The sequence below is a fragment of the Bison bison genome, unplaced genomic scaffold (genome assembly GCF_000754665.1).
Source record: "Bison bison bison isolate TAMUID 2011002044 unplaced genomic scaffold, Bison_UMD1.0 scf7180017862979, whole genome shotgun sequence".
NCBI lineage: Eukaryota > Metazoa > Chordata > Mammalia > Artiodactyla > Bovidae > Bison > Bison bison.
The window spans coordinates 957,437-967,306 of record NW_011493551.1 but is presented as its reverse complement, the minus strand read 5'-3'; positions in this window follow the sequence as shown (position 1 = coordinate 967,306).

Genomic DNA, 9,870 nt, shown 5'->3' with positions numbered 1-9,870 from the left:
TGAGATGGCTGGATGGCATCACCAACTCAATGGATGTGAGTTTGAGTGAACTCTGGGAGTTGGTGATGGACAGGGAGGCCTGGCGTGCTGCCAATTCATGGGGTCGCAAAGAGTTGGACATGACTGAGCGACTGAACTGAAGTTTCTTTTTTAAATTTTCTGGCCACACCCTGTGGCATGCAGGATCTTAATTCCCAGACCAGGGACTGAACCCATGCCCCCTGCATTGGGAGTGCAGAGTCTTAACCACTGGGAAAGTTCCCCAAGTAAGTTTGCATATTCTTTAATTTCATCTCATGTAAATGAGGTTTCACTGAAAGTCATCTATATTCATTTCAATGCTGCCCTATTCATATTTCAATTGTTAGGAAAGTCTTTGACCGGAGTAATAAATAATCTTAAAATAGAAAGTTTGCTATGTTGATTGCTATTTCCCTCTTCCTCTTGAAGAATATGGAGATTTCACAAACTTAAAATGTGAAATTTGTTTAACCCAACATTTTAAAGAGGCATATATGTATATCTATCTGGAAAGAGATGATTTTTTACAGAATCAGTGTTCTCACTGTAAACTTCATAGTCACATTTGTAGCAAGAGTTGTATTTTATAGAAGCATGCTTCAATGGCCAGCTTTTCTAGAAGAAACACCAATGTTTTCATAAAAGTAACAGTGAATCTGAATTCAGAGAAAACACACTTAGAATTTAAACATTTGAACGTCTCCTGAAAAATTTTTGGTAGAGTCTATGTGTAAAGCGACATCTCCCAGTAACAAATCCTGAAAAATGCTGCATAAAATTTCAAAAATGTTTTATATTTAAAAAAAAATATTGCTGATAAGGTAGAGGGGTAACAATTCCAAATGGAGAGCAGAGAAAAATGACTCCACAGGGACAGACAAGTACCAACCCAGAAACTGTCTTCAGTGCATCTGCCACAACATAGCTGCCAAGAACTGGTGTTTTTATGTAGCTGTTGTCCTAAGAGTAGTTCATTAAAATTTTTTAACAAAATGTTTTTTAAAAACAGAAACTTCCCTGGAGGTCCAGTGATTAAGACTCTTCTTTTCTTCCACTGCAGGGGGTGTGGGTTCAGTCCCTAGTTGGGGGACTACTAATAAAATCCTGCATGCATTGCACGGTATGGTCTCTAAAAATATATATATATATATATATGTTTTATATATTATAATATATATATATTTATATATATAAATATATATATATATACACACACACACACACATATGGAGAAGGAAATGGCAACCCACTCCAGTGTTCTTGCCTGGAGAATCCCAGGGATGAGGGAGCTTCTTGGGCTGACGTCTATGGGGTCACACAGAGTCGGACACGACTGAAGTGACTTAGCAGCAGCAGCACACACACACACATATATATAGAGAGAGAGGAGAAAGAGAGACACAGAGAAAGGTGCAGAAATAAAAAATACTTCAGTTCAGTTCAAGCAATGCTACGTGATCCTGTCCATTAGGGATGCCTGAGTGCCCTCCTGGCATGGCAGCTGGGTTCTACCAAAGTACTTGATCCAAGTGAACACAAGATGAAAGCCATTGTCTTTTATGGCAAAGTCTCAGAAGTCATACTCCCTCATTTCAGCAATATCCTGCAAGTTATAGAGGTCAACTGTATTCAGTGTGGGAGGGAGCTACCTAAATGTATTAATACTAAGAGACTAGAACAACTGGGAGGCCATCTTGTTAGCTGGCTATTACATTCCATCCTCTGTCCCATTCATATGCAAAATACACTCACCCTCAAAAGATTCATCCCTTTACAGCATGAGTTCAAAGTCCAAAATTTTATACCTTGATCAGGACTAGGTATGTATGAGTCTCCTTAATGCAGGACCTTAATGAAGCTCCCTGAGTATTGTTTTTCTTAATCTGAAGGCATGTGAGCTAGACACACCACACCAAATACAGATTAATTGGTACAGGCACAGGACAATTTCAATTACTGTAGAAGGTGGCAAGAATGGACATTTGAGACCATTATTGTTTATTTCTTAATTGAATCTAAGAATATAAAAAAATTCCTAATTAAATTGTGACAATGCTTATTTGCAGAGTTCCAAAGAATAGCAAGGAGAGATAGAAAGCCTTCCTCAGTGATCAGTGCAAAGAAATAGAGGAAAATAATAGAATGAGAAAGAATAGAGATCTCTTCAAGAAAATTAGAGATACCAAGGGAACATTTCATGCAAAAATGGGCACAATAAAGGACAGATACAGTATGGACCTAACAGAAGCAGAAGATACTAAGAAGAGGTGGCAAGAAGACACAGAAGAACTATACAAAATATCTTCATGACCCAGATAACCATGATAGTGTGATCACTCACCTAGAGCCAGACATCCTGGAATGTAAAGTCAAGAGGGCCTTAGGAGGCATCACTATGAACAAAGCTGGTGGAGGTGATGGAATTTCAGATGAGCTATTTCAAATCCTAAAAAATGATGCTGTGAAAGTGTTGCACTCAATATGCTAGCAAATTTGGAAAACTCAGCAGTGGCCACAGGACTGGAAAAGGTCCGTTTTCATTCCAATCCCAAAGAAAGGCAATGCCAAAGAATGTTCAAACTACTGCACAATTCCACTCATCTCACACACTAGCAAAGTAATGCTCAAAATTCTCCAAGCTAGGCTTCAACAGTACATGAACTAAGAACTTCAAGATATTCAAGTTGGATTTAGAAAAGGCAGAGGAACCAGTGATCAAACTGACAACATCCAGTGGATCATAGAAAAAGCAAGACATTGCCAGGAAAACATCTACTTCTGCTTCATTGACTACGCTAAAGCCTTTGAATGTGTGGATCACAATAAACTGTGGAAAATTCTTCAAGAGATGGGAATACCAGACCATCTGACCTGCCTCCTGAGAAGTCTGTATGCAGGTCAGGAAGCAACAGTTAAAACTGGACATGGAACAACAGACTGATTCTAAATAAGAAAAGAAGCACATCAAGTCTGTATATTGTCACCCTGCTTATTTAACTCACATGCAGAATACATCATGAGAAACGCTGGGCTGGAGGAAGCACAAGCTGGAATCAAGATTGCCGGGAGAAATATCAAGAACCTCAGATACGCAGATGACACCACCCTTACAGCAGAAAGCAAAGAAGAATTAAAGAGCCTCTCGATGAAAGTGAAAGAGGAGAGTGAAGAAGCTGGCAAGCTGGCTTAAAACTCAACATTCAAAAAACCAAGATCATGGTATTTGGCCCTGTCACTTTATGGCAAATAGATGGGGAAACAATGGAAACAGTGACAGACTTTATTTTCTTGGGCTCCAAAATCACTGCAGATGGTGACTGCAGCCATGAAATTAAAAGATGCTTGCTCCTTGGAAGAAAAGCTATGACAAACCTAGACAGTAAATTAAAAATCAGAAACATTACTTTACCTACAAACGTTCATCTAGTCAAAGCTAAGGTTTTTCCAGTAGTCATGTATGGATGTGAGAGTTGGACTATAAAGAAAGCTGAGCACTGAAGAACTTATGCTTTTGAACTATGTCATTGGAGAAGACTCTTGAGAGTCCGTTGCACTGCAAGGAGATTAAACCAATCAATCCTAAAGGAAATCAGTCCTGAATATTAATTGGAAGGACTGATGCTGAAGCTGAAGCTCCAATACTTTTGGCCACCTGATGGGAAGAACTGACTCATTAGAAAAGACCCTGATGCTGGGAAGGATTGAAGGCAGGAGGAGAAGGGGACAGTCGAGGATGAGATGGTTGAATGGCATCACCAACTTGATGGACATGAATTTGAGCAAACTCCAGGAGCTGGCATGGTGCAGTACATGTGGTCTCAAAGAGTCAGACACAACTGAACAACTGAACTGAACGCTTATCACTTACAATTTTTATTATTTACTTACACATGAACTTAATTACATATCACTTCTGTGTATAAATAAAAAGGAATATGTAAGCAAAATAAATCATCCCAGGTATTTAAAAATTCTCTTTACACTGAGTCTGTTCTTGATGACTTTAACTTGGAAGCATAAATATCTGAGCTTTTCTATCAAGTGTCATTCTTTGTACAATAAAGAATGTTTATGATGTAGTATTTCTTTAAAAAGTGATTCACTATTAGCTGCAGGATATTATTGCACACAGCTGATACCCATTCTGCAGGTTTTAATGCTGGCTATGACTAAAAGAAACTGGCAAATTAGTATTGACTCTGGACGGCTCTAGATCTAAGTAAAAATTTGGGTTCTATGAGTGCAGAAGAGGAAATTGATATCAAGGGACAACTAAAAGTCTCAGCAATGTGGTCATTATTTCCATATCATATCTACAAGGTAATGGAAACTCAGAGAATGGACTAATTTGCCCAATGACACACAATTACTAAGTCATACAGCCAGAATCATGTCCAGGTGGATCCAAATTAACAAAACTATCGTAAAACACAGATCTAGAATCGATATGGCTTTGAGGAAATTGACATACTCATCTACTGTTCGTAGTATAAATCATGACAACATTTTAGGGAGAGGTGATTTAGCAGTACCTATCAAAAACCTAGATGTGCTTCCCTTTAAACCCAACAGCTCTAGAAATTTAGTCTATAGAAGTATCACTACAAATGTGGAAAGAAACATATTTAGGATTTACATGAGTGTATCATTTCTACAAGCTTTAAATTAGAAACTAGTATTGCAAATAAAGACAGCAGCAGGGCAGGGAGGGAATGGTGGCAGGTAACATTGAAATTTCAGAGCCAGAAGTAGAATTATTGTCATTGGTGCAAGACACCATATGGTCTTGGTGGTCCATACACTCACTGCTGGTTCATAACCAGCAGTCACAGCAGTCACATCCCCTCTAGACCAGTTCTGTGGTAGGATTTGGGGGAGTTTATCTTGCTGAGTCAGTCTGGTAATCCTAAAGATTCTGTGAGCTGCCAGATATTTTTCAGTAAATTCCTTTTCTCCTTTATCTATTACATTGGTTTCTACTAGTTGTAACTGAGAACTGTAATTGATACTCTGGCCTCATTTCTTCTCCTCTTAACTCCCATAGGATCTGTGCTGTTGGTGTGCCCTCTGCTGGGATCTCACAGGGCTGCTTCCTTTATATCACTCAGGATTTATGTCAAATGTCACCCATGAGCAAAAGGCCCAGATCCCCCAAACTCAGTAAGTTCTGTACCCAAACTTTTCATTCTTTCAAATCTCCATGTTGTATTGTCTTCACAAGACTTATCACTAGATGAAATTATTTAGCTCACATTTACTTGTTCTCTTGTTTATTTCTTCCCCTCCCACAAATAGAAACTATAGAAATTACCGTGCCTAGAAAGTTGCCAGGCACTTAGTATGGGCACCATAATTTTTGCTGAATTAATAAATGAATGAAAGAATTTTATATCTTTGTTTTGTAATACCATGTAACTGTTAACATCTTCTGAATATCTATAGGAAATTAAATAAACTGGGGGTATGACCATCTAACAGAATATTACATACCTATTAAAAATATGAAGTATATTGTATATATCTTGGGGTTTCCCAGGTGGTGCTAGTGGAAAAGAACCCACCTGCCTATGCAGGAGACATAAGAGATGTGGGTTTGATCCCTGGGAAGATCCCCTGGAGGAGGAAATGAGAACCCACTCCAGTATTCTTGACTGGAAAATTCCCTGGACAAAGGAGCCTAGTGGGCTACAGTCCATAGGGTCACAAAGAGTATGTATCTTAATATAGAAAGAATTACACTATAGATTTCTAAGTAAAACAGTGAAATGTAAATGAAAGTAATTATATGATGATATGATTTCATATGTGTAACATGCCTACAAAGAATATGAGAAAATATTAATCAAATACATTAAGAGTAGTTTACTCAGTATAACGGGAATACTAAGATGGAAAGAGAAATCCCTCACTTCTTGCATAATACTTTTTTTTTTCAGTGATTATGTATGTACTGTCTCTTTTTTTATTTCAAACAAACAAGCTAGTTTGAAAAAGATACATTTATTGGAAAAAATACTAAGATATGATATCATTTGCAATGAAAGCAAGAGTTAAACACACAACTACTGGAAGGACAGGAATGTTACTGGGTCTCAGAAACTCTCAGAATCAAGAGATATAAAAATTCTCAGATCTGAAATGCAAATCAAAACTACAATGAGGTACCACCTCACACCAGTCAGAAAGGCCATCATTAAAAAGCCTACACATAACAAATGCTGGAGAGGGTATGGAGAAAAGGAAACTGTCTTACACTGTTGGGAGGAATGTAAATTGGTGCAGCCCCTATGGAGAACAGGATAGAGGTTCCAGAGTTGCCATATGATCTTGCAATCCCACTCCTGGGTATATATTCAGAGAAAACCTTAATTGAAAAAGATACATGCACCCCAATGTACACTGCAGCACTATTTAGCCAAGATATAGAAACAACCTAAATGTCCATCAACACATGAGAGGATAAAGGAAACAAATGTATATATGGTACCTATATACAATGTAATACTTTTCAGCCATAAAAAAGAATGAAATAATGCCATTTTCAGCAACATGTATGGGCCTAGAGATTACCATACTAAGTGAAGTCAGAAAGAGGAAGACAAATATCATATGAAATCACTTACATGTGGAATCTAAAATATGACACAAATGAACCTACCTACAAAACAGAAACAGACACAGAGAACAGATTTGCAGTTGCCAAGGGAGTGGGAGGATGGGAAAGGAATAGATTGGGAATTTGGGATTAACCGAATGATGCTAAAGCTGAAACTCCAGTACTTTGGCCACCTCATGCGAAGAGTTGACTCACTGGAAAAGACTCTGATGCTGGGAGGGATTGGGGGCAGGAGGAGAAGGGGACAACAGAGGATGAGATGGCTGGATGGCATCACTGACTCGATGGACGTGAGTCTGAGTGAACTCTGGGAGTTGGTGATGGATAGGGAGGCCTGGCATGCTGCGATTCATGGGGTCGCAAAGAGTCGGACATGACTGAGTGACTGATCTGATCTGATCTGATGCTGCAAACTATTATGTACAGAATGGATAGACAAGATTCTACTGTGTAGCACAGGGAACTATATTCAATATCCTGTAAAAAACCATAATGGAAAAGAATGTGAAAAAGAATACATATATATGTATAACAATCACTTTGCTGTACAGTAGAAATAATATTGTAAAACTATTTCAATAAAATAAATTAAAAAAAATAAAAATTTTCATAACTTTTTCTATCCATCTCTTATTTTGGTTCCTGTTTACATGTCACCTTTACACTATTTCACTGCTACGCTTCTGCTACCCAAGCCTAGGGCTAGTGATAGTGGATAAGCTAGAGAAAGCTGACCCCTGTGGCTTTATCAGAAATTTCACAGAACTATCCATAGAGCCTATATACTTATCTGTTTGTTCTAGGTGGAGAAGGAAGTAGTAAGGGAAATGGTTTATAAAAAAACCACATATGTGGCACTCAGATCGGTACTCTGAATTCTCCTGCCTCAAGAGAATATGTTTAGAACAAGATAAATGATGAAAGATTCCAGTGACAGACATCCACAGTGAAAACTTTCGCACTGTCATCAAGGTTATTAAATATTGTCTAAGTCATCCATGTCTTCATATTCACACAGTCTGTAGGTAACAACTAATCTTTAAGCATCGCTGGGAATCCTTCCACAAACTGGGAACTAGTATGTAGCTGTGAATGGGTTCTTAGTCGCTCAGTTGTGGACTGTAGCCTGCCAGGCTCCTCTGTCCCTGGGATTCTCCAGGCAAAAGTACTGGAGTGGGTTGCCATTCCCTTCTTCAAGGGATCTTCCCAACCTAGGGATTAAACCTGGGTCTCCTGTATTGCAGGCAGAGTCTTTACCATCTGAGCTACTAGGGAAGCCCCAAAGCCCTGTAGCAGAAGGGACTGCCACCAACTGTAGTACAATATTATTTCTCATAAATTGTGGTTAAATCTTAATCACATTTATTTAGATGCTTGATATCTTTAATGTTTTTTCCCAAATCAGTCAGTTCCATCAAAATCCATAAGGAAGCATTTTAAAGCTGCTGATGTATTAGTCAAAGTAGGTTTGTTTGTTTTCTTGCAGTGTCTTAACAGAACAAAGGATTATTGCTTTCTCATGTCTCAGTCCAATGTGGGTTAAGAGAGAGAGGAGTGTTCCATGCAGACACTTAGGGATCTAGGTTTCCTATAACTAGGCTCTCCACTTCCCCCAGGGGGCTCAGAGTCCACCAAATTCTCCACATTTGGACTTCAGAAAAAGAAAACTAGGAAAAATAAAGAAGCCAACACCTATTCTTAATCATCACAATCTAAAAATAATGCACATTACTTCTTTCCAATTCCACTGGTAATTTATAAATCCATCTAGAAACAAGGCATGTTGGGAAATATAGTCTGGTTGTGTGCCCAGGAGGAACAGAAGAAAATGGATATTGGTAGTTGATATTTACTTCCAAAATAGTTGACATTAAACAGCTTATTGTATTTTTCAGATGCTTATTTCTAAAAGTTACTTCTTATTAGCATGAATAATAAAACTGCTTCAGCAGATTCCCATTATATATCAGTTGAAGGTCTCTTGGTTGCAAATATCAGAAATCCAAAGTAAACAAGTAAATGAAAAGAAGGATTTATTTGCTCACATAAGCAAATCTCAGATGGTAGAGGCATAGAGCCAACCTTAGGGACAACCAGAATAACAATAGGGTTTTCTCTTTGTTGCTAATCTCTACTTTTCTCTTAGGCTTTTTTCTTTAAAACTGTACATCCATGTGTTGGGAGACACATACTCAGATTCAAATATCTCTATAACCAGTTCTAGTTCTAGAAGTGGCTCTAATGGACTACAATGAGTACAGGAGTCATTCACAATATTCAGTGTGATTCTCTTAACCTTGAGCTTGGGCTCACCAGGTGTTGTGCTCATATGAGCAGAATTGAAAATGTGCTACTTTGGTACTAAGTAACTTACCAGTTCATTCATCTCTCTCTACTGCTATCATGGTAAAGACAATGATTGTATGAATACTTAAAACAGATTAAAAGTCTAGCAGAAGAGTGAAGCTATAGAAGATCTACAATCTTGGTTGCATTTGGCACCCTCTCAATGGCAATGAAGCAAAATAGGGCTTTTTATTATAAGATTAAAAGAGGTACTTTAAATACTTAGCACATTACTATACTAGAATGCTTTAGAAAAGGTTTCACAGAGTCAAAATCTATCCCTCATAACAGAGACTGTTAGCAGTTCCCCAATATATTCATTCCCCTCCATTTCTAGAGCAGGAGTTGGCAAATTTTTATGAAAGGACCAGATATTGAATATTTTAGGCTTGCTATATGGTCAGAGGACTCTTTGGATCTCTGTCACAACTACTCTCAACTCTGCTATTGTAGCACAAAATCAGCCCTAGACAACACCAAAAGCAGAAGCAACAAAAGGAAAAAAAGATAAACTGATCATCATCAAAATTACAAATATTTGTAACTCAAAGGGCACCAAAAAGTTAAAAAAAAAACAGTCAGCAGACTGGAAAAAAAGATCTGAAAATTATATTTCTGATAAGGCATTTATATCTATAATATATAAAGAACTATTACAATCCAATATCAAAAATACAAATAATCTAAGTGAAAAATGGAGAAAGGATCTGTATAGACTTTTCTCCAAAGCAAACATGCAAATGGCCAATAAGCTCATGAAAAGATGCTTAATATCTTTAGTTACTATAGAAATGCAAACCAAAGCCACAGTAAGATATCATTTCATACCACTAGGTTGACTATAATTTTTAAAAGATAATAAGCATGACAAGGCTGTGGAAAAATCA